Source organism: Hippoglossus hippoglossus, chromosome 5, assembly GCF_009819705.1.
Source record: "Hippoglossus hippoglossus isolate fHipHip1 chromosome 5, fHipHip1.pri, whole genome shotgun sequence".
In the NCBI taxonomy this organism is placed as follows: Eukaryota; Metazoa; Chordata; class Actinopteri; order Pleuronectiformes; family Pleuronectidae; genus Hippoglossus; species Hippoglossus hippoglossus.
In genome coordinates, this window is record NC_047155.1 from 17,605,950 (window position 1) to 17,630,861 (window position 24,912).

At 39.5% G+C, this 24,912-nt stretch overlaps 1 protein-coding gene across 2 annotated transcripts in view; it reads left to right on the plus strand.

Annotated features, from left to right (window-relative positions):
* The first annotated feature begins 294 nt into the window (after positions 1-294).
* foxp4 (forkhead box P4) overlaps positions 295-24,912 on the plus strand; it is a 213,843-nt gene continuing 189,225 nt past the window's right edge. For both annotated transcript variants that reach the window (XM_034585257.1, XM_034585258.1), the window contains exon 1: positions 295-406. The gene's annotated coding sequence lies outside the window, so the exon portion shown is untranslated. The remainder of the gene's footprint in view (positions 407-24,912) is intronic.

Consider the following 24,912-nt stretch of genomic DNA (forward strand, 5'->3'; position numbering starts at 1 on the left):
TGATGTCATAGTGTGATGTACACAAAATTAATGAACATGCATTCCTCTCTCTCATTGGCTGTCTCAGCTGTGTTTTGATCACGTGACGTGAAGAAACGCGCTCGTGCAGGTAAAAACGCCGCCAGGAGGTCAACAGGTGAACAGTTTACACGGAATATAGATATAATTTATATTCGGCTCCATGTAAACATGGAAACTAAGTGTCTGGAAACTAAAGAGGCTGAAGTGAAACAAACAAAGAGAAAGTTAACTACGTAATTTGACAGAAACGACCGGCAGCGGCGCTGTGCTAGTTAGCAGCTAGCAGCTAGCAGCCCTGTCAATGCTATTAATGACCAGCACAGCTGCACGTGCAGTGAGACATGATGGACAATTCACCTCCACGACAGAGAGGACGTCATATAACGTGAGTCAAATACACCCTGTCTCTGTGTGTGTGTCTTTTTGTTTGTCTGTGTGTGTGTGCGCGTGCCTGCGTGTCTGTCTGTCTGTCTATGTATGTGCATGTGTCTGCTGCTTATGTCTGCGTCTGTGTGTGTGTGTCTGCTGCTGTTGTCTGACTGTCTATCATATTTTGTAGCCTTATTGTTTGTCTGTTTGAACAGTTTTGATTTATTGGTTGTTGTCAGTTGTCACCTGCAGCTGATGGTGATTTGTTGTCTGTATTAAGCAGTCGTGTGTATATATATATATATATAGGAGTGAGTAACTGGAATAGCAGGTCTGGTAGCAAAACTATATTTTCATAAACCTTTAAATATGCGATTGTTTTCATTGTTCAATACTTTTATTCTTCACTTGTTACTGTGTCTGTATCAGAATATGGGCTTTGTAGAGCTGTGCATGTCTCTGTGTGAAAAGAGGATAAACAGGAAACATGTGTAAGCTATATGTATCTATGATAGGTTTCTGTTTTATTTTATTTTTAGTAAACTACCTGAGTGGTATGTGTTAGGGTTGTTGATTTGTGCCATAGTACAAAAGTACTACTTATTTGGATACTTTGTTGTTGAAGAGACTCTATATTCTAATGTCTTTAGATGTTCCAGATTTGTCATCTGAACCACTGCATTACTGAAATGACTATTTGAGAATTTCAAATATGTTCCTGTTTGCTAACTGTAAACCATGCTGCTGGCCTTTCCGCTTTATATGCTGCTTTGTGTTGTCCACAGTATTATTCAGTATAAAATAAGATGATTGGTGCTATAATCACACAAAATATATGTAATTAATTTGCCCCCTCTGATAGAACAACTGACCCCAGTTTGGCCCCCAGTTTGGCCCTCAGGGATTTGCCTGGGCTTAAATCACCAAGATCCAACCCACAATCTTTTCCTGACCATTACCCTTATATGTGACATTATGGAGGACAACACAATAGTACAGTATTTGTGGCATTATAACCATAGGACTATCATTTTATCTTTTCAGTGGCTGTTGCAGGATAAAATAAGGCACATGACATGAGAGAGAGAGTTTTGTCTTAGTATAGAAGATGCTCCATGTGCAGGTGCACCCGGTTGCTCACCTGGTGGAGGTGGTGCCCAATGTATTAAGGCTAAAGTCCTCTGCAGCGGCTGCAGGTTTCGCTCCGGCTTGCAGCCCCTTGCTGCGTCTTCTGCTCTGTCCCTCCCCCTTTCACACTTGAGATGTCCTGTTGATAACGGTAAAAGATGACCAAAAAATATCTTGACAAAATCTGTTATTCAGTGGCTTATAGTGGTTTATATATTTTTATTTGATTATTTTGGGACTAAATATATGCAGCTTTGTGTGTGTGTGTTTCTCTGTGTGTGTGTTCAAGTGTCTGTTGCTCTCAGACTAAGCCATCACGGCTTCCCCCTCATCAGGCCAGACAGGTGTTATTACATTGAAATGAGAGCAGTGATGTATGCATCTGTAATGTGGACCTGTCCTCTTCTGCTTGATGGAATCTGACGCTTCTCATTATTGTGACATGTCTGAGAAAAAGAACAAAGTAGCAACACTTTGCCTGAAGTGTCGCTCATAAGGCGTCACGAGGCGTCATACGCACGTGTCATGAAGACACTGACACAAAGTGACACTTCACAATTCTCTCAAAGTGCTAACAAATCTGGTGTCGTTTCTGTTTAGTGCAGATAAATTATGTTTTGGTGCAGGATGTTAAAGTATTTAAACAAAGCGAAGATTATGATAATGATAAAATGAAGCATTTTATTTGACTTTCAAAACTGTCACCAAGTGCTTGTATCAGTAATGACACCAATTAACAATAGTAACTGGTTAAAACATGCAACATTTATTTAGGATGTTTTCACACCTGAAAGTCTGGACCATGGTCCAAACCGAGGTTCAGGTCTTTGTTACACTGTTCACATTTGCTACAGTTAGTTTTGGTTACACATTGTAATGTAGGCAGCGGACTAACTACTACGTCTTTAACTACTTACAACTATCTACTGTAACTTATCTACCTATACTTGACATTCATTGGTTTGTGGACAGGTGTGAGTCTGACGTCTGCATGGTGCAGATTCGGAATTTTAATTTGCTAACTATTTTTGAATAAAGAAAAACTAAACTGAAAAGTCTTAACAAACAAGGAAGGTGTGAAAGAGCCTGTACTGTAACAACATTCAACGCCTCTTTTTAGCAGAGAAATATGTTGACCACTGTAGAAAAAGCTGGAGCTGCTGTTAAAATCTGGTAAAATCCGAACCACTGCTGTGTGTGTGTGAAACACAATTATCAGACACAATTATTGTTTTATTTAATTATTGGAAACAACTACATTCAAACAAAGCTGCACATTTGACATAAAGTTTACAATATCAGCAGCTTTGGGAAGGAGTTTTCTTATCTCAGCGTATCTGAACCACCTTTGAGACGACTTTTTTATTCAGTACACAGGTCTTGGTAACTGATTTGAAAAAGCCACTGTAGTCCTTTGCATCATTTGTTGTTAATTAATAAAGCTCTGATTTGTTGTTGTCCCATCCACTGCAGTGTTTGTTTGACCACTGGGAATCAAGAACAAACCTTTTTTTGTCCCTAACACACAGCAGAAGCGTACTCGACTTCTGCGCCGCAGTGATCACACACAATGAGCGGCTTGAGCGCTGATAAAATAGAGACAAAAGATGATGGCATCCTTTTATCACACGTAGAGAAGAAAGACAAGAGGAGAAAGAAGAAAAAAACAACAAACTTAATACAGCCTTTATACAAAGCAGCATTCTTTTCTATGCAGGGAAAGTTTGACCCTGGGGAGAGGGGTCACTCTCTCACCTCAACTGTTTGTTGGGAGGTCAAAGGAGGTTTTACGTGTGTGTGTGTGTGTGTGTGTGTGTGTTGTTTGGGCTGGTTTACTTAATTACACCTTTACACTTTTAGTGTGAAATCTTTTAGAACTTGCAGGTTCAGTCTGCTTCAGTGGAAACACCTCTATCTTTTTTAAAATTCAGTACAACTTACTTATTCACAGTAAAATAGATGAGAAAAAACATTTTTTTACCTTTAATGAAAAAAAAATTGATCAAATTGTTTCTACCACATGTTCTTGTAACATGGGCAGATGGCCTCTCAGCTTTTATGCTGTGTCCCTCCACCACAGTAATATTCTCTCTAAACTAGGATGACAGGTGCTATAATCACACAAGGTTACCCATTTAAGAAAACATAATCTCTACAAATATACAGTATGTTCAATAATTGTAATGTCTGAGCTCTGGATTTGTAGCTTGAGACAAAATGTCGCTGGAAATAATTTTGTCATTTGCATCTTGTCACCTGAAATTAATGAGATGCCAAAAGGGGAACGTTGGTGCGAGTGTGACCACTCCACGGTTTACAAAGTCATGACCTGTCCTGCTAGCCTCTCTCTCTCTCTCTCTCTCTCTCTCTCTCTCTCTCTCTCTCTCTCTCTCTCTCTCCTTTTCTCTTCATCAATCTATATAGATGGAAGACATGACTGCTTCCCAAAAGTGAAGCCAAATTATCTTGATTGCCCTCTGGTGGCTGGCTGGTCATGAACCATGCCTCCTCCATGTTAATTGTTGGGACATGGGCCAAACTAAAATGTCAAAGAACAAGACAAATACATTTCTTTTAAGAATTGTTGGTAGTTTTTATCATTTAAGTGTAGTTTAATTATTTGATGAAAGAGACAGTGAAACATCTTGATCGACAGTTGAGACTGACCAATGCTTGTATCTTAGGGACACAGACTTGCACAGACTAGGGCTTAAAATTATGTTAAAAAAGCAAGATGGCAGCACCCATATGCAGGATATTTTCGCTTCATTTTTACACAACAGGAGGAAGTGGAGACACATTGTCCATCTTTAGTCTATGAGTTGAACCTGTTAACTGAGTCAGCTGGCCCTTGATGAAAACCTCTCCTGGGTTTCTTTTCTTGCAGTGACTGACGAAGCTCAGGGTAATTAACCTATTCCTGATACGAATCAATAGTTACAAACAGAGCTTCATCATTCATGACAATCAAACTTTGACGCTTAAACACTGTTTCTCCGCTGGCTACAAAAAACTCTAATTCACTCAACTCTCATTTTTCCTTTGTTTTATGTCGAGATCTCTCTCATCTACAGAGTGAGTCCTGCTGAGAAATGTACTCCAGACTGTGGCCTCCCTAACACTCGTAAAACTGACGTGATTATTGTTGCACTATTATTTATTCCCAAAGCCTTGCACTACTTTACAACACAACCATCTGTACTACAGCAGGTCCTGCATACTGAGCTCTATTAATTATAATTTCTCTAATTCTCATTCTAAACACTCATGGTATAAGATTAGTGCTCTACGTAGTGTTGTTTATTGAAAAGGAGCATTTTGGGAATAAGACGTGACAGAGGCATTGTCAGGATAAATTTAAGCTCTAAAGCCTCATACGACGCTGTGCTGCAACGATGATGTTATCAAAAGTATTGCTTCGTGTTGTGCAGAAATTCATAGACGGTGTCCATTATAATAGCAGTACTCTAAGTAAACACTTCAATAACTCTTTGAGTAAAGTTTTTTTCATATATTTAGACAGTCTGATAATGCATTGTGAGTATGAGCGTGCTGCTCTTTTTCCACAGAGATAGTTTGGGTAAGCAGCATGAAAGGACAGCTCAAGTGTATTAGTGAATAAAGTATACACATTTTATTACCCTTCATCCCTTTATCTGTGGATGTGAAAGGGTCTAGTCACTCGGCTGGGCTTCATGCAGCGCACGAACAAGCAGCCAGTCCCGCGTGTGCTGCTTGAGTTTGTCCATGTTCGCTCCAACAATTGAGAGGGACAAAGGTGAACCAACTGATTTGTTGCAGTCGCTAAAATAATAGAGCAATTTCTTTCCTTAATGCTTGTGGTCTGCTGTTGACTCTCTCACACATGTACACACACACGCACACACACACACACACACACACACACGTGCGAGTCAACGGGCAGGTCTGCTGAGAACAGGCTGTTCGCTCAAATCGTCCTCAAACAATGAAGTGCTGAACAGATCACATCAATCTCTCTCATGAGAAATATTAGTTTCCCCCACCTTCCTTCCCCCCACCCACACGTACTGGAGGAGGCCAGGATGGCGTATGTGTTTTTGTGCTTGCACTCAAGTGTGTGTGTGCGTGATCGGTGCATGTGTGTGTGACAGCGTGCAGCGAGCTAGACAGTGGAAAAAAGATACATTTTCGGCTTGTCTCAAATTTACCCCGAGACCCCGCGAGGCTTACACAACTGGCGAAAATAGTCAGCGAGATTCCATTGCCTTGGCTGTCCCACCGAGACATAAAACAACCTCTAACTGGCAACTCACAGCACATCAATTACACCTTTATTTGTTGGCTCGAGGTAGGGTGAAAGAGGCCCTATTTTCACAGCAGCTTAAAATGGGATTTTAGTGAGCTAGGATTTATACTTTTGGTTATTTTTAATAGCAGCACTATCTTAAATGTAATTTACAGTAAGTAAATCATGTGCTTTACCTGCTGGATGCCACTTTAATGCACAGGTAACATGCAATGCTGTTAATTAGAAATTAGTTTTAAAAAAGTGAAAAAGCGAAGAAGGAATATTGGTTGAAAAGGCAGGTCTGGGGTTTAAAGAAGTTTTTCTCTTTTCATGTCTTTGGAAAGGCATTCTCTCTCTCTCCCACCCCCCACTAATCTCTGTATATTAGCTCTCAGGAAGGGAAAGCTCTCTCAGTGTGTTCTGGCTGTTTTAATATCTGTCAGCTTCATCCTGTGCTCCATCCCTCTGCTTCCTCCTCTATTATTTTGGCTCTCTGTTTCCTCCTGTCTTCATATTTCACTCCTTTGTTTGACTCCTCTGTCCTCGTCTCCGTTCACTCTATCAGTCCTCTTCAGCGGCCGGCGACTGACAACGTGTGTGTGTGTGCACACATGTTCATTTTTTTTTAGATGGTTGATGAGGTCTATGCTATTTAGAGCATTGTCTCAGCATTTCTTATTTCACCCGATGCTTTTTGTCAGAGCGTCCCAGGTTTCTTGACACCTCATATAAACACACTGATTACAGTGAGAGCTATGAGACCTGTGTGTGTGTGTGACTGATGTCTAGTGTGCACCTGTGTTTAAGTGTTAACTCCGCAACTAAATCTTTCAGCAGGCCATCTATTCAATTACATTTGTTTCAAAACAGTTTATGTTCAGAGATACATCTTTTTTCGAATTAAATTCCAAGAATGTCAAAGTAATTGAAGGATGACATGAAATACACCCACCAACAGCTTTTGATATCCATTACTGTCAAGACTGAATTGACAACATGTCCTTGGGGCATGGATTGGATAAATGCATAATGAAAACTTCTTTCAACTGAATCAAAACTATTGAATCAAATGTTTCTCTTTAGAAAATTAAATCTGTGCCCTGCTGAGGATTTCATCTCAACTTGGTATAGAATTTGGTTCAGAACTACTCGAGTAATTCATACAAGTAGTGTGTCATTATAAAACATTGCACAAACCTAGAGTATGTCCTTACCCACTCTATGAATCACATACATTGCCTGTAAAACTTTATTTCGAGAGATTGATGGTCACCTGTACTTTCAATGATACAAATTATACTGTCCTTATGCAGTGAATTATTTTATCTAATATAAAAGTAAATATAGAAAATGGAAAAATATGTAATGCTGGAAAGTTTGCTGTAAAGATCATCAGTGATCAAAGTCTTGTTTATGTGAAACTGTTGTCTTGGCAACTCAGTTTTAGAAGCATCTGTGTGATCCCTTCAAAAGCTGCAACAAGAGAGCAACATATTTCTCAACTGAGAAACCAGATTTTTTGAAAGTTAATGATAATAGATATATGATTCTCTGTTGTGTTTTGAAAGGATTTTCATGAGCCTAAGAGGTTTGGGAGTTTTCTATGACATAAAAAGAGAATGTAGTCATTTTAAGTTTATTGAAAACATTTTTGAAAACATCAGAATCGCTGTATTGCAATTATACTGCATAGTGATGTTTAATGAGGCTGTAACCTTTTCTCCCTAACTTTCACTGCCAATTTCATGTCATAATTTATATATATTAATATAATATAACTTGCCCTCAGGCCCCAAACACACAGCCCTTTTGGTACATTTTTGTGTATCACTGCCCATGTAATCAAATACAAAAACTCCACTTAGTAGAATACAAGTCATCAATATTCATACAGTACATCAATACTTTATACAGTGCAGCAGCAGAGCAGAGTCACATCACAGAACTGCAGACTCTTACCACATAACAAGAGCAAGGCTGACAGAAGGCTGAGGATTTGGTGTCAAAGCAAAAAACAAAAGCACTTATATTCTTTTTTTTTGCCTTATTTCAAAACCCTGATAATATCAATGAGTTAATCTGCAAACTTTGTCTGATGAAGGTGGCAGCATTTGGGAACACACTTATGTACACCTGAAAAAGACAGGTGCTATGTCGGGGTCAGTAAAAACCTGATAGATTTTCTATCCACAGGCCCACCAACATGGCAGGATTTCTTATGCTGCTGCTGATGGCCAGTTTGACTATGACAGAGGGATCAATGTGTTTGTGAGAGAAATAGCGATGGCGACAGAGAGTGGATGAGAGAGAGAGAGTGACAGTGGGGCTGAGAGCACTGCAAAGATCCCTACAATGAAGCAACCTTGCAAAAAACAAGTTACACTATCTAAAGATCTTTTATGTTGTTATGAGAGGTATACACATTTTCGAATTATTATGAAACTGTGGCGAGACAAATGAAACCATGGATTAGTTACAGCGCACACACCTTGTGCACCACAAGAGTGAGGCTGCCTGCAGTGAAGACTGACATTAAAGATCAAAATAAATATTGAGCTGACACTTTTTTTGTACACTTGAGTTATGACATTTATTACCTGGTGGGAAAATGTCCACACTCTACCATCTCCAGTGTCCTTATGACATTGCACAGTTGCAGTTTGGCCCAGGCAGGGAGTAAACTGCCCTATGCTCTAGACTTAAATATGAACACCTACTATGTCCTCTTATTGAACAGAAGCATTTGGTCTGTAGAGCACAGAAGAAGAGGTTAACATGATCTCTTCTAAAATACTCTCTCTAGTGACCAAACAGCAGGTTTGTTTCCACTACCTCTGTGTTTTACTCACAAACAACATAGAGCAACCTTGCAGCTCCACAAAGTTCTGCAACGAGTATTGTTTCCAAAATTTTAAGAGGCTGCTTTTTGTGTTTCAAAAAATAGTAAGTAAAATAATTGAAAACTCAATGTCGATGTAATACCTAGATATTAAAAAAAAATCTAACACGAAGTAATGAAAAAAAAAATGATAATGAAATGACAGTATTTCTTTATACATTTAACCAGTTTAGACAGATTTGGATGTTTTTTAGCATTAAAAAAAGTAGGCTTGTTTGCAATAGTAGAGAGATAATAGGGAATGAAATACAGAGAGCGATGCAACAAAGGAGTCCACAAAACACTTTAGGAGTTTCAGGGGTAAACAGCCTTGCAGCAGAATCCAATACAATTGAAGTAACTAGTGACCAAAGCTTCAGACGTAATAAAACAACAGAAAAAACATAACATGCCTCCATACTGCTTGTGAGGTGTCATCCAAGTGTCACCAACCCCCCGACATTAAGATTCGACCCGAAATGGCATCATTTACACAACATTTTTAGCCTAAATGTCCACTGATATCTTACGAAGTTTTAAGCTCAGCTGGAAGCATAATCCAAAGTTTGATGGCTGTAGATGAGAAAGCAAAGGTAGTCTGCCGCAGAGGGATGTTTAAGTCTGAATTTAGAGCAGATCGAGATGTTCTGCTCATTTGCTGTGAGTGGAGTTGAAAAAGCTCTTCAGAGGTGGCGGAGCAGCATTGTGAATGATCATAAATACTAATCATGCTTCCGAAAACAGAAAGATATTTAGTATTTGAGGTTGTATTTCAACAGTATGTTACAATGATGGTAATTTAATTATTTTAATGCAATTTCTGTATCATTGTGAAATATATATATACAGGATGATACGAAAATCATAATGATACAAATTGTTTCTGTTGTTCATTCTATTCTTCTTTCTTTGTATTCAGTTCCAATTCAGTTGAATTTTGGTCTGTTGTGTTCTGTTCTGCAGACCTGAAGAATACATCACCACAGTACCTTTAACACCCATTCATTATTTCATCAAGCAAGATATTTTGTGGTCTTTATCTGCGACGGATCGTATAAATAAACATTAACCAACTGAATGATCACACACACACACACACACACACACACACACACACACACACACACACACACACACACACACACACACACACACACACACACACACACACACAAATTAAACAAGTCTGTGCTCACTTACTGTTCAGAAGGGCATATTAGTTATCAGAGCCTGATTGTGTTTAACTTTCAGTAGCTGATAATGTTTTATAAGAAATTATTGGTCAGCTCAGAGACATTCTTTGGGGGACTGATGTGCCCAGTCCTTCATATTACCTTGACTAGGTTTATTCCAGACACCTACCTGTTTGTTGATGCTGGCTGAGCTTAAGCTTTGCATGACCAGACAAACGCACACAGAGCCACTACTGTATGAATTGGTTATATTCAAAGACCCTCGTCCACTCTGCATGTCGGCGGTTACTGTTGTATTCCCATTGAAATTCCCATTGAGTATTTTTCTGCGCCGGGCCAAGGTGGAACTAATTCTCTCAGCCTTGTTAGTGAAGGCAGTCGCACTTTGTTTTTGTGCAGCAGAAATGTTTCCCTACCTTCCGAAGCTTGCGTATTGTCATTTCTCTATTTGCTTTTAGGTCTCAAGTACATTATTTTGTTATTATTACTAACCAAAAAACCGAGTCCCTCTCTCTCTTTCTGTCACGCTCTCTCTCTCTCTGTCACTCTCTTTTTCTTCCTCTCCCTCTCTCCCTCACTCGCTTCCAAGAGTGCGGAAATTGAATATTACATTTAAAAGTCAATTTCCACGATGGGATTACGCAAATCAGCCTCTCCCTGTTTCACCCTTATGCTTCTTTTCATCTCTCATTCATCCTGCGCAACCTTGATGCATCTCTTCATTTGCTGTGGTTTAATCTATTCATTTGAAGACATCTTTTTTTCACGCTCAACAGCCCGACTCATGTTTTTCCATTTTGCATTGTTACATTGCCCCTGTCCAACCTGTGTGTGTTTGTGTGTGTCTGTGTGTGTGTGTTCATATACAAATTTCTTGTGCAGGCCTTTTTAACTACAAAAAAAAAACTAAGAAAGAAAGGAAAAAAACAAACCCTAAAAGCAATTACTCCTCTACGATTTAATGCTTCTGGTCAATGCAATTTCACTATTAGAAGTATGAGTTATTTATTTATCTTTCCATCTATTCATTTGTATATATCGCCTTGAAAGAAGGGGAATTGGTTAAATTGTGCCTGTGAAGTGAATTAGAAGAAGAAGACTTGGGTGAACAAAGGCTCACATTAAAACCCTACAACCCCACCGCACCCTGTCAACCTGTCTTCCTCTCTCACTTGCAACATAGGTAAAAACATGCTTTGAAGAACCTATACAGGTTCGAATAGGTTTATTAACACAACACTGTTTTCAAAACATCAAAATTACTAGCAGTGCTGTACTGGGTGATGTTATGATTAAAAAGTTTGTTACGTCATAAAACATACAATAGTTGATTTAATGTGTGTGTGAGAAAGAGAAAGGGTGTATTTCTGAGTGAGACAAAAAGCAAACAAAGATTAAAGATGGACACATCCTTTTGGTCTCAAATACGTTATTTGTTCTCCGAGGTTTTTTGCCAAGTGCTCCGGTCAGTAACTGGAAGGTGTTGTTATAGTAACCCGAAGCTACAGCTAACGCCCTACACGCCCGACACATTTAATCAACACTCATACCCACACGCACACTCAAACACTACACTACAGAGAAGAGAGCCATCTTAAAGGAATGTTTGGTAGAGCGGATTTCTGGCGCATTAAGCACTGAGACCATTGGCATAATGTTGTGCATTTATTCCTATAACTAACATGCTTTTGACCTGAGAATTTGTAGTTAATGATAATAATGTAAGTTAATACACAAAATATCATATAAAAGCTGTCTTTCTGAGTGACTCATAGTAATGGATGTGATGGGCAGTGGATAGATTTACTGTTGGATTCAAAGGTGTGTGGTTGCACAGTTTAGAAGTGATGTTCGTCTTGTCTCAAAAATGTGACCGATATGAAACAAGTTGTCTGAGAGGAAAGTTTCTTCTCCACAATACAAAGTATGATTATTTAACAATGTCATTTGATATTAAATTGCTCCAAAAAGCCCAGAAATATGTGTCGATAATCAAAAAGAAGAATAGAATTAAGAATATATTTTGATTTAAGTTTGTTTCAAAAGCCTGGAAAATAAGGCAAGATGGACTCTTATTAGTTGCTTTTAGATTTGAAAATATGATTGGGAAAAATACTCACAACTCGATCCCATTTTTTATTTAATTTATTGTGGTATTGTTTGAAAATTAAACAAATATGTAAGTGTATGAAAAATTAAAAAGAATCCCACAATATAGTAAAAAAGGCTAATCAAAGTAATTGAAAACTACGACTGGGAGGACCATGCATAGTAATGTCACACAAACTGATGAGCATGATTTCCTTTATCTTTACTTTTATCTTTACATTTTACTGTGGAACTTAAGAGGTCAAAAAGTGAAAGTTGATTGGGTTTCATTTCCTTTTCAAAAAATAGATAACTCTATCATGATTAGTCTACCAATTGATGGCAAATTAAAATGCCATTAATAAATGTGTAAACCACTTATTCATTATGTATGTACAGTAAAGAAGGGGATAATAAATAATATAATAATAATAATAAAAATGGCATATGCGCACAATTTAGATAATAATAATGAATTGATTTATTGTCAAAAATAGTGCATCCGTGCAAATCCTCACATCCCTTATCAAAATAATGGCTACAGTAACCCCTTTAACAAAGTCTTTTAGTGTGAAGACCAAACAAAATATGAGTGTGGCCTCCTCACTTCTGTGCCACTCCTCGCCCTCCCTCTCCACCTCTCTGCTGCTTTTTTTTTTTCATTTTCTGCACCTCTCCAGACGGCATCTCTCACCCGCTCCACTTTCCTCTCTGCTTGTTTACAGTAAGCAGGTCTCAGAAGGATGGTTTTACCTTTTATGGCCATTCTTCATCCATGGTAAAAGTGCACTAATACAACGGCATGTTACCCACATCCCCCCACCTCGTTCTGACCTCCTGGAGGGGGTACCAGGGGTGGGTGGACTTTGTGCATGTGTGTGTGTGTGTGTGTGTGTGTGTGTGTGTGTGTGTGTGTGTGTGTGTGTGTGTGTGTGTGTGTGTGTGTGTGTGTGTGTGTGTGTGTGTGTGTGTGTGTGTGCAAATGGATCAACAAGTCTGTGAGGCATTCAGTTCCTGATGTGTGGTAAAAGCACCTTTTTAAAACGTCTCACTTGTCATCATGGACAGATAGTGGCTGTGGCAGGGGTTTGTTTTGAATGCCTGGCTTTATAAAAAGCTCCTCTTACTAGTGTTTAGGTTAGACTAGGGGTCCTGAGATCTCACACACACCCGCACACACACATCTGCATGCATTACACACGGACAAAGCAGGCAGGTGTTACTGAGCTATACCTGCTGCGAACACTCCCAAGCTTTCAATGAAGGAATGAGTTTGAGCCGGAGAGAAAAAAATGGCATAGGGCATCGTGCAGGCATAGTAGGCACAGACGGGAAATGTCATGTTTCAAAGCAATGTTAATTAATATATGAAGACAGCATTAACTAATTTTCTTACTTAAGCTCGATAATTCCCCCTATGAAGCGTCAATTAAAACCCTCCAAACCTTCTCCTGCCATGCTCTTTGCTGTATGTCAAGGCTGGAATGAGAGTCATCTCAGAGATTCCTCCCTGTCACCAAGAGCTACACATGGTTCAGGTAAAAGTCTTTCAAGAATTCTGTATGTGTGTGTGAGAGAGATGTGTGTGGTTTATTGATATACTTGTGTGTCTGTTTGGGGCCTGTGTGCAGCAGCAGGGACTTAAGTTAGCCACAGGGTGTGTGCTGGGATTTGACCTCCACTGGTTATGAAATGTCAACGTGTGTTTGTGTGTGTGTGCGTGTGTGTATGTGTCTCTGGAATGCCAGTGTCAAGGGCCTGAGAAACAGCCATGTACAAACAAACATAGGCTCGTCTTTCCCTGTTGCCCCCCTCTGGTCCCTATCACTCACATGAAAACACACACACACACGCACGCATGCACGTGCGCGTTCGCACACACACACACTTTTGCATTGGAGTGGTGTTTATTGTCTCAGTGTTACTAACGTTGCTGCCATATCTGGCCCCTGTAATTAGATTTACCTTTCCTTGTTTTTCTTTCCTTTCATTCAGGCTGTTCCTGCTTTTTGCCTTCCTCTTGTTTTTCTTCCATAAGCGGGCAGCACGAGGGAAGAGGTGAAGAAAAGAAGGAGAGAAGGATCCCACTTCCCACCCTCTTTTCCCCGTATGTCTTACTATAAGTTTTATCCCACTTTTTCCCTCTTTCCTCCCCTGATTCTGTCAAATCCTCTGCCTCCTTGACTTCCATGGGTAAAGCAGCGCCCTGCGGTTCCTCAGAGCGTTGCCAGCGGGATCTGCGGTCTCCCCCCTTCCCCTCCCTCAACACCCTCACCGCACCTGAGGGGTGTGTCACCCTCACCTGGAGGGAGGGTATACCTTGCTGTGGGGCACACACACGAATCCCCCAAACACAAACACACAGTTACACTTCAGGGTGAATGGGCTGAGTGTGTGTTAGTGTGTATTTTCCCCACAGAGCTGAGGTTGCAACCTGCTATCAGGGGAGATGTTGTGATCTCTCCATTGTTGTTTTGCCATTTATCCATTCTCTCCTTTACCAACTGGTCCCTGATGCTTTGTGATGTGGTAACAAAAAAAACTAAGAAATGCACATGCTTACTGTATACACGAGTGTGGGCGTCGCAATTGTAAACCAAAAAGTTTATTTTAATGCTCATTATTAAGTGACACAAGCCCAGGAGAGGACACTTGCACAAAGTTGTGTTTAAAGTAAATGGTAATGCCTCTCTCTCCCATCGGGTTTCTGTGTGTGTGTGTGTGTGTGTGTGTGTGTGTGTGTGTGTGTGTGTGTGTGTGTGTGTGTGTGTGTGTGTGTGTGTGTGTGTGTGTGTGTGTGTGTGTGTGTGTGTGTGTGTGTGTGTGTGTGTGTGTGTGTGTGTGTGTGCAGGTGGACGATTTTAGCAAACCTCTTTTTTAGTGATCCAGTGTCTGGTTCTGTTTTGGAAAGAAAACTTAAAAATGTCCCAGCGCTGGCTGTAGTGACCCTGCAGTGCCAGCCGTAAACTCCTCTTATGGTAGTGTTATGTCCATGTGTACAGTACTGTGTGTGTGTGTACGTGTATGTGGGCTATGTCGCTTTGTTTTTCCCTCTAGATTTAAAGCCATACATGGAGACAAACAGACACCAGAAGCTACATGGAAGTTCCCCAGACAGGTTTTTGTTTCGTGTGCATATATTCGCGTGTGTGTATGTGTGTGTCTGTGTGCGTGATTCTGTGTCTGTGTGTACACAAACCTTAGAGGCCCATGGGTGAAGGCTACCATATCAAAGGTTCAGTGAGCAGGGATTAAATATCACCCACCCCGCTGCTATAGAAGGGTCGGTTCTGTTTAGAAGTGACAACAATAGGTGGCAGGACATTAGACTGTCACTAGAGGGGCGAAACCCAGCCCGCTATGCCCCCAAGTACAAGGATTTTAATCTCTCCATTTAAAATCTGATGGCCCTGCTGCTGCCAAAAATATATCACTCACTTCTTCCGTCCTCTCTTCCTTTTTCTATTTCCATTTTCTTTTACTTTTACCTGGCCTGCTCTTGTTTTTAATGTCTTTGAGTACTGAGAAACGAGAGTTGAGTGCAAAAAAAAATTCTCAACTGCGCCCCTTTCTCTCACTCCTTCACCTCCTCCTTCTCAGTCCTCCCCTCCAGGGAATGTTTTGGGGCCCAGCTCATATTTTGTTTGCACAATGCATTCCTGCAGGCTCTTTATTTATGTCAATCTTCCTTTTGATCAGAGTCCGGTTACCACCGGTTACCCACTTGCTGCTCCTGTGAGTGAAGGAACCCACCTGTGATGCAAGGCTGTGTGGTTTTGTGTGTCTGCTTGTGTGTGTCTGCGTGTGTGTGTGTGTGTGTCTGGGGCCTTCGTTCCAGGGCAAGTTTACCGTCAATTAATATGGCTAAATGATTCCCTCACATGGTAAAGTATTTATGTAAGGCGATCTGGCTGGTGGCGTAGCCTGGGACATCTGGCTGTGATCTACAATACAGATGGTTCTACCTGCTCACACATCGGCTACACACACACACACGCGCACACACACGCACATGCAGTCTGGAGGTGGAGAGGTGAGGTAGATGTTTTTATGTTTGAGCATATGCGTTGTGAACTGTGTGTGTGTGTGTGTGTGTGTGTGTGTGTGTGTGTGTGTGTGTGTGTGTGTGTGTGTGTGTGTGTGTGTGTGCTCTGCATTTTAGGCTTTAATGCCCCGACTGCAGCTGCTGAAAAGGAAATAGTGAAGTCAAGCCTTTCAATTGGATGCACATACACACTGCTGAGAGAAGTCACGCATGCTTGACTTGGGCTAGGTTACGAGAACTAGTTCTAGAACGAGAGAGAGTGCACATGGATAAATTTCACACATAACCTTTAAGAGATTATATTTTATGTAGTGTACTCTCACAATTGAAATCAATAAAATATAATAACCACAATGGTACTTAGTGGAGCACATACCATTTCAATTCACTAGATATGAATTTTCATGTTGAACGGCACCAAATTACACACTCATGAATATCAGTCTGCTTAACATGTGAGATTATTACTTATTTTGAAGATACATGAATTATTCTCTGGGTCAATGAAACCTGAAAAATCTCACAATGTTAAAGAAAGTGGTAAAAGAAATCTTGATCAGATCCTTACCAAATAATGGGTTCTTTCCTGACCCATACTGAATCCTATAATCAAGATTTGTGATAATCAGTCTAGTAGTCTTTTTTCGAGAAATCAAAGAAAATACTGAACATCCTCTCTCCACAACATTTCAGGGAAATGGTTGGTTGAGTAGTTTTTGTGTAATCCTGCGAACGAACAAACAAAGATGACAATATAACCCCCTGTTGGCGGAGGTAATAATGTCACACTACTGGAATTATTAAGCTTTCTAATTATACATGGTGTGTATGTACGTCCTGTAATAGTGATGTAATGTCTGCTGAAAGCTAAATGCATTACACGGAGAGTGACTCAATGAGTGTGCTGTCCCTGTTTGCATTAAATGCTGTGCTCTGAGCTATTACATTGTATATTTAGTGCCATATCCATACACTACAATTACCCAAACTGTTTCCTGAATATTTCCTACTAAATTTAATTGCAGCAATTTTCATTAATGTTGAACCTGGAGAGAGACACTCAGTTGACTGTAGGGATTTACAAATCCAGAGAAAACTTGAGTTGAGAAATGTGAAAGAATAGTTTTTCCATCAATAGCTGCTGCTGAGGTGACACAATTCACCTCTGACTTCTTACTGGACACCAGTGGAAGCATGTGGTTGTATTTTGCAACTCCCAGGTGTGAATATGTGCATGTGAAGAAAGACATGGCTGGAAAAGACTCCCCAAAGATGAAAATGCCAACATAAACAGGACTGATTTGTCTCTCACACTGGAAAAAAGGCCACTCTAAAAATAAGCAAAAAAAAATTAATACAAGTTATTTTTTGCTTGTAATAAGCCAAAAAATCTGCCAATGGAACAAGTCAAAATTCTCTTGGTAAGATTTCTTGAAATAAGACATTATATTTAAGCCTTACAAGATAAGAGTGATCTTGAAATTAGCTGGGAAAACTCATTTTTAGCTATATTTTAACTAGTATTGTGATGTTTTGTGTCTCATAAGAAGCTTGTGATGCTCAAAAATAGTGTTTTCCCCTCAAAGGTAGCATCTTTTTTTTGTCATCCTGTTTGTTTCAAGTGTATTTAACTAATTTTTAGTTCTACAATTGTGACACTGTTCTAGATTTAAGTCCACCACCTACTTGAAATAAGATTAGAAACTGGCATTTTGAGACAAAATGTCTTGAAGTTAGCATTCCTGACTCGTATTAGGCAGTGCTCTTTTGCCATAATAAGCCATAATTTACCATCCTGTCATCATCTCAAGTGGTATTTACCTTATTGTAAGCTCTACAAAATCAATACTGTTCTAGATTCAAGACATTCACCTACTAGATTCAAGACATTAACTACTTCTTATAAGACAGAATAAATGAAAACTAGTCTTGCATTTAACCAACTTTTTTTTTTTTATTTAAACAGCAAAAAGTCCACGAGGACTGCATAAAGGGGAAACAGCTTCATTTTTCTCAACATTTTGGCTCACAGTATTTATGGAACTGCAATATGAAAACATAGCAGAACATGCCAAATATGTGAGTGAGATAAGGTCAGGTCCAAACATCTGACCAATGTGCCCCTCAATACACGTACAAAATCTGTGCTTTGCACAGGCACACTCAAAGCATATAGACACACTAGGCAAACTAAAACTGCTCCACCTGTGACATTCATTCTTAATACAAATGCTTAATATTGTAACATTCAAATGAAAGGTTCTGGGCTTACATGAACAACTAGTCCCTCAATACACCGTTAACCATTGTAACATCATCATTAAGGATGCACCATACTGGGCTTTTTGCCGATATCCAATATGTTAATATTTTACAACTCAACTGGACAATAACGGATACCGCTATGTTCACTTTTATCCCAACCTAACTGCTTAGTCAATTTACTCTTTCACAGTAGATGCGCCTAAATTAGTGACTGCATCTGCCGAACAGACAATTAGTTGTTTAAACTCAATATTAACTGAAAAGTTAAAATAAACTAAAAACTAAGCAGAATCTGCACTGAATTGTGCAAACAGCACACACAAAATATGACATCACATCACAGGATATCGGCATGTTGGCTAATATTGTCGTGCACCCCAAATTAACACTGGGCTAACTTAGACAAATTCCGACCAAGAATCAACAGCAATGAACATGGACTGTAGTACCCTTGGAGGGAGAGAGGAAGTGCTATCCTACACCATATCTGACCACTGGTTTTATTGGCCAATAAAAGCTTTCCACTCAGCCATGCTCTTCTTGTAAGACGATGTGAGATCTCTCTCATGGATTTTGTCTAAGAGGACCTCCGTCTGTATGACTGAAAGCAGAGTGGCTACACACTTTGGATAAGTCAGGTGTAGGGTATAATAGTAGGCCATAAGGTATAAAGCACTCTCGGTAAGCTTGTCTTTTGGAAAGGTGGTTATTGCCACATCTCCTACCACTAGGACGCAGTTGGACGGACTGACAATCAGGACTGGGCAGGAGAGAGGGCGTTTCTTCAAGTAGGAATTGGGGTCTTCTTTTTCCTGTAACACATAACACAGACATCCTTCTGTCAGGATAATGCATTTTGGTCATTTGGAACCTAGGGTAGAGGGTTGTTTACAAACACATAACTTTACAAAGCAAAATTCTGACAAAAGTTACAGTACTGAGAAAGCTCCATCTGAAAGTGCTGTTTTTAACTATCCCCAATGCATTTACCGTTTACATACGTCTAGCCTTCCAAAAGAACTAAAAACCAAGGCTAGGCTAGTCTTGCTTGGTTATCATTAGGGTGATAAAACCTGCTACCATGTAATGCACCCATTTTTGTACATACTGTGACATAGCCAAGACATCTACCCAGTGAAAATCCTCTTTCTAAAAACAAATGTTTTATGTGTCTTTGAAGGCTTAGAACATACAGTATGTGAATAGGAAATACATTAGGAGTCGTCAGAGGCAGCACCTTCAGTTATAATTTTTTCCGATACTGCAGTCAAAATGATCCTGCAACATTTTACACAGCTCACCTCGAGGACATGCACCAGAGCCTCACTCGCATCTCGTACCCTCTTTGGAGGAGCAGACGTGGAGGGAAACAGTGATGGCAGCACACGTAGAATCTCAAGAGCCTGTTCAGCTGTACAGGAAAAGATTCATTACTTAAACACTTGGACAAAGTGCACAAGGTCAAATCTGATCAAAAGTTATACAACAGACACAATGCTTAAAAAAAACCACTAGCTCATGTACTTGACAATTAACGTGCCTGAAGGTCCACCCTAAACCCTAATAACACCATTCCCTACCTTTGTCCATTCCCATTGGGGGTTTCAGCGCCTTTTTCCATACACCAAAAAACTGCACCTTCTGGCAGAAGTCATGCCATCTTCCCTTCAGTTCATCAATGAAGTTGGTATTATCCTTATCCAAAATGCGTTGAAGCTCCTCCATCACCTATGAAATATCAAATATACCAATACAGACATTTGAATATATCATTTAAGAGGAAATTTGTATTTTAAACATTGTGTGTGATACCATGGTTTTAATCATGCACAGTCAATAATGACTTACATGTCCAACGTCCTTGAAACAAGGATATGCTTCTAGAACCTTCTTGTGTCTGTCCTCCTCGCGAACGGTATTTGAATCAATGAATGCTCTTCTGGGTACAAATTCCAAATCCAAGAGATGAGAGACATCCTGGTGGTTTGGATTTTTTCTTTTATACAAAGTTTGTAGGGTCTTGTAGTGCCTGGCCAAGGTTGCTGGACTGTAGGTGTCTGGACTGTCAACATTTGCAGACTTGTTAGCTGTAAGACACAAAAAATACATAATTAATGCGCCTCAGTTAAAAAAAAGTCCATCTCATGTTGTTGCATGACAAAATATGTCAAAAAACTACCATAAAAATCATACATTAATAATAGATTAAACTTTCATGGAATTAAATCTTTTAACAAATATCAGCCCTGATCCCAACTACCAAATACCTATTCATTTTTGGAATTTTTACCATTTAAATGCCATTTTAAAAAATCAAATCATTTTTTGTATAATAAATGCATGAGAACTATTTGCTCGAAACTCATATGGTCATGCAATCACATACAATTGCATGTAGGCACACAAGTACACCCCTACAAAGATGCGCACACCCCCACTACACAGTCATGAGGCAGTTGGACAAACTCACCATCAGGACTGGACAGGGCAGAGGGTGCTTCTTCAGGTAGGCTTTGGGATCTTCTTTTTCCTTCAACACAGACATATTTCTGATAGGATAATGTACTTTAAGAATCATTTCAGTATTTTGGAACCCAAGCCAAAAATTACATTCAATTAAAAAGAGCAAAAATGCCACTAATGAGACACATGGGTTTTAAATACATAACATTATTTGATATGCTGGAGAGGTTTTAGAAAGTAATGTTGCAGAGTAGACTGATACTAAAAGGTACTGCTGTACCCAGCTGTTCAAAATGATACAATACCAGCTTTTTATTAATACCAGATTTCTGTTAAAACTTAATTTCTACAATAATGTTAATAAATTGATAATAAAACAGTACAAATGTAGTGTAAATACCTATCCTCTGATGTCCATTTTAAAGTATTTTACTTCTGTCATGTCAGGACTGTCATCTTGACCAATATTAGTTTATCTAAAATATATATACCTCACAAGGGCAAATATGTAAATGCAAAGTGGAAACTCACCTTCTAACTCACTTTCTTTACTGTCTGAGCCTTGGCTGCCACTTCCTTCTGTGGACCGATCCACAATGATTGTTGAGTCACTTGAATCGATTTCATCTGTGTCTGTTGGCTGCTCAAGACAGCGCCTCTTTGTAGAGCTGCAAAGATTAGTCAGTTAATCAATTAGTTGTCAACTACTAAATCAATCAATCCATCTGACTTTATTTGTATAGCACTTTTCATACAAACAAAATGCAACACAAAGTGCTTCGTAATAAAAAGCAATATCCCCCACACACATCCAAAGCAATTACTTTGTAGTCAAACACTAAAATAAGAGCACTCATTAAAAACGGGAAGTGAGGAAACACTAGAGACAGATCACCCAGGACATTGACATGATTGATCATTTTGAGTCATTTTTCTTTATTTTCTTGTGAATGTGAATATTTTCTGGCTTCTTTAGTCCTCTATGAGTGAAATTAATATCTTTAGGTTGTGGACATCACCTTGGACTTTACATTGACCAGACAACATCTCAATTAATCTTGAAAATGATTAACAGATGAATCTTTGATGAAAATAATTATTAGTTACAGCTCACCTCTTTGAATGTCTCCCATCTGGAGTTCTTTTTTGGGGGGATCTCACATTTTGCAATCTTTTGGATAGCTGTGTGTACACAGTGACCTGCACAAGACATTTAATCAATTTTTCAAATCGCTACTAAAAATGTCCAACATGAAACACAGTCATCACTGGATGCATTTCACTTACCCATGTATGGAGGCCTTGGTCCTGCAGCATGGGGTAGTACAGTACTATTGTCTTTGCCATTGCTGTAATTTCTGGCTTTGATGGGTATCTGTGTGATTCTCCATCCCCCTTTGCCCTCAGGATTGCAATCATACTGGTCATGGTGTTTCGAATGAGCCGGCATCTGAGCTCCTTTGACATCTGGCAGTTGCGCTGTTCGCCTCTCTTGGACAACTCAAAGTACTGTTGTCGGACTTGCTCAAGTTCTGTGTCGGTGTGCAATACATATTCTGGAAAGAATAACTTCACAACCTTTTCAGGGGTTGTGTACTTTGCAGGACTTGCGTTCACAGGAGTGGATGTCTGTCGCATGGGTGACTCATTAAAGGAGGAACTGCCCGATAATTTTGAGTGTTCTTGGACAGACTCCTGTAAAATAAAAGATAATGAACAACGATAATGAACAAAGCAACATTTTTTTTTTTTGTGACAACACAAAATGCAATGTAGCATTGACAGCTCTGCACACGTATAAATAAGCAATGTTCCATTTTAGGGGTGAAATCGCTTACATCAACTAACTGAACACCTATCAATTAATCTAAACTGAATTGAACACACATGTAGACTACCATGCCTGTTCCAAAAACAGCATGTGCTGCTGCCAACTTAAATAGGTGGTTAATTTAGGCCACTTAACTGAGAAACTGACCTCCTCCGACGCACCATGACAAGCACGCCAGACCGCTTTTCTCCGTAAAAAGTTCTCTGGGCCTGGGAAAAGATCCCGCAAGTCTTCACGAGACAGGGTGCTCATCATTGTCTCTGTGATGTTTGCAGCTATGAAAACATTGGAAGACAAACATAGCAAGATTTTTTAGCTTCAATTATGTGTAAACTAATATCATTTGCACACCCCTGCATTCATATATGATAAAAAATAATATTTGCAAACATTACCCCTTAAAATCGACACTGCGACATCATCCAATTCTTCCATGCTGTTAGCTGACTTAGCTAGCTAGCTCGTTAGCTCCGCCTCGCTGTCTCTGTTCGGCTGCAACGATACACAATAAACACTGAAAACACATTGAAACGTCGATAACATTCAAAGGGTGTGCGGTGTGAACTGCAAAGAATGAGCACTGGATACAGCGCTTTAATTTACTTGCAATGAAACACGTCAAATTCAAATCCGAGTCAGTCCCATATAACGTTAGTTTACGCAGACATTCTCCTTTGCAGCAGCTAGCTGGCGGGTGTAACCATAGTAACGACTTTTTACGGCAGTCTTGCTCTACCGACCTGTGCCCAGTTTACCGTCCTCTTGCCTGTGACATCTTTGCTTCCAACATGATTTGGCGTTGCTTCATATGCTACATATTTGTGGCATTGACTCTGAAACAACTTTTGAGTCACATTAACACCATGCACAGTCGCAGCCCTGACTTTCGCGTCGTGTGCGGGATTGATGGCTGTCCAAGTGAGTACAGGGTCTATAACTCCTTCTACTATCACGTGAAGCGGACACACGCGCATCATCTTCTCCAAGTTGAAGCGGCGGAGGAGGAAGGACCGACTCGTCACGGTTTACCTGAAGCAGGTGAAAGGACAGCCGCAAACGACCAAACTAATGCAAGCCCTGTGGCTGAAGCGGAGGGCTCAAGCATCATCATTCCAGCGGTAAGTCGTTACACAAGCTAAGATTTAATGTAACATTTATTTAGGTCAACTGTGCCTGATCCAAGCACGTCCACTAAACATGTTTGTTTTTGTCAATGACAGGCTCAGGTTGTAATTTTAAGATAAAGTAATAGCAGTGTTGAAAGTAATGCGTTACTGTAATTCCACTACTTTTGTCAGTAACGAGTAATCGAACCAGTAACGCAAATATAACTAAAACTAAACTCACCTTGGCTGAAAAGTGGAGTGGAGTGCATATATGGACTGCAGCTTTTTGTCTCTGCCTCCTGCTGCTGCACCAGTCCCGTCAGACAGTTTTTTACGCATCCATCCGCTGGTAAATGCATTCAAATTTAGTAGCAAGTCCCGTTAAAAATGGTAATCCAGTGTTGAAATACGTGTTGAAATCAGCAGGGTGAAAGCTAGTTAGCTGACAGAAGGAGGTTCACATATGATGCGTTCAAGGTGGGCTCAGTAAAATGACTATTAGGCAAAGTTCAATAAAATGTCATCATGATGTGTTCAAATGTGTAACGTCAAGAAAAATAAATTTAGGTACACTAAAATAATAGCAGTGTATCTGCACATTAATAAGAGAATTAAAGCAAATATTTAGAAGTAACACAAAAGTTACTTTTCTGACAACTGCTTAATTTTATATGCAGTAATTGGTAAATTAATTCACTTATTTGATTATTAGTTTGATTTGTTTAGTTATGTAATTCAGTTACCAGACTTCATTGAAAAAAATCAGTAACGTTAATGTTAGTCATTTAAACAATTACAAATTACAGGTTATCCTTCAACAGTTTGAATCAAGTATAATATGTGTATTATTAGCTTATCATTCACAAAGTTATAACTGGCAGGTGAGACATGTCTTCATGACAGTGTGTGACAGGATGTTGTCTCCTTATAGCTTATTGGAATACAAGTTCAGTTCAAAGGCCTTTAGTAATGTTAATTTATTGGCAAGAGAGCAAGTGAAGGGATACAATTTAGTATGTGTGTCAATCTTAACACTCATGAAGTACAGATTTTTTCTGATGCTGTCAAAGTCATTGTTTTTTTGTATTACTGTTTTGTTTTGTTTTTATTAGTTGTTGTTTTTGTTGTTATTTTACATACTCAAAATAAAGACACCAATCAGTAAAAATACACCCATCTTGTACCTTTTTATAGGAAGAAATCTAGCTAGCTAGCTTACCCAGGTAGTTGTCAGATTGTCTGGTGGTGCTACCTA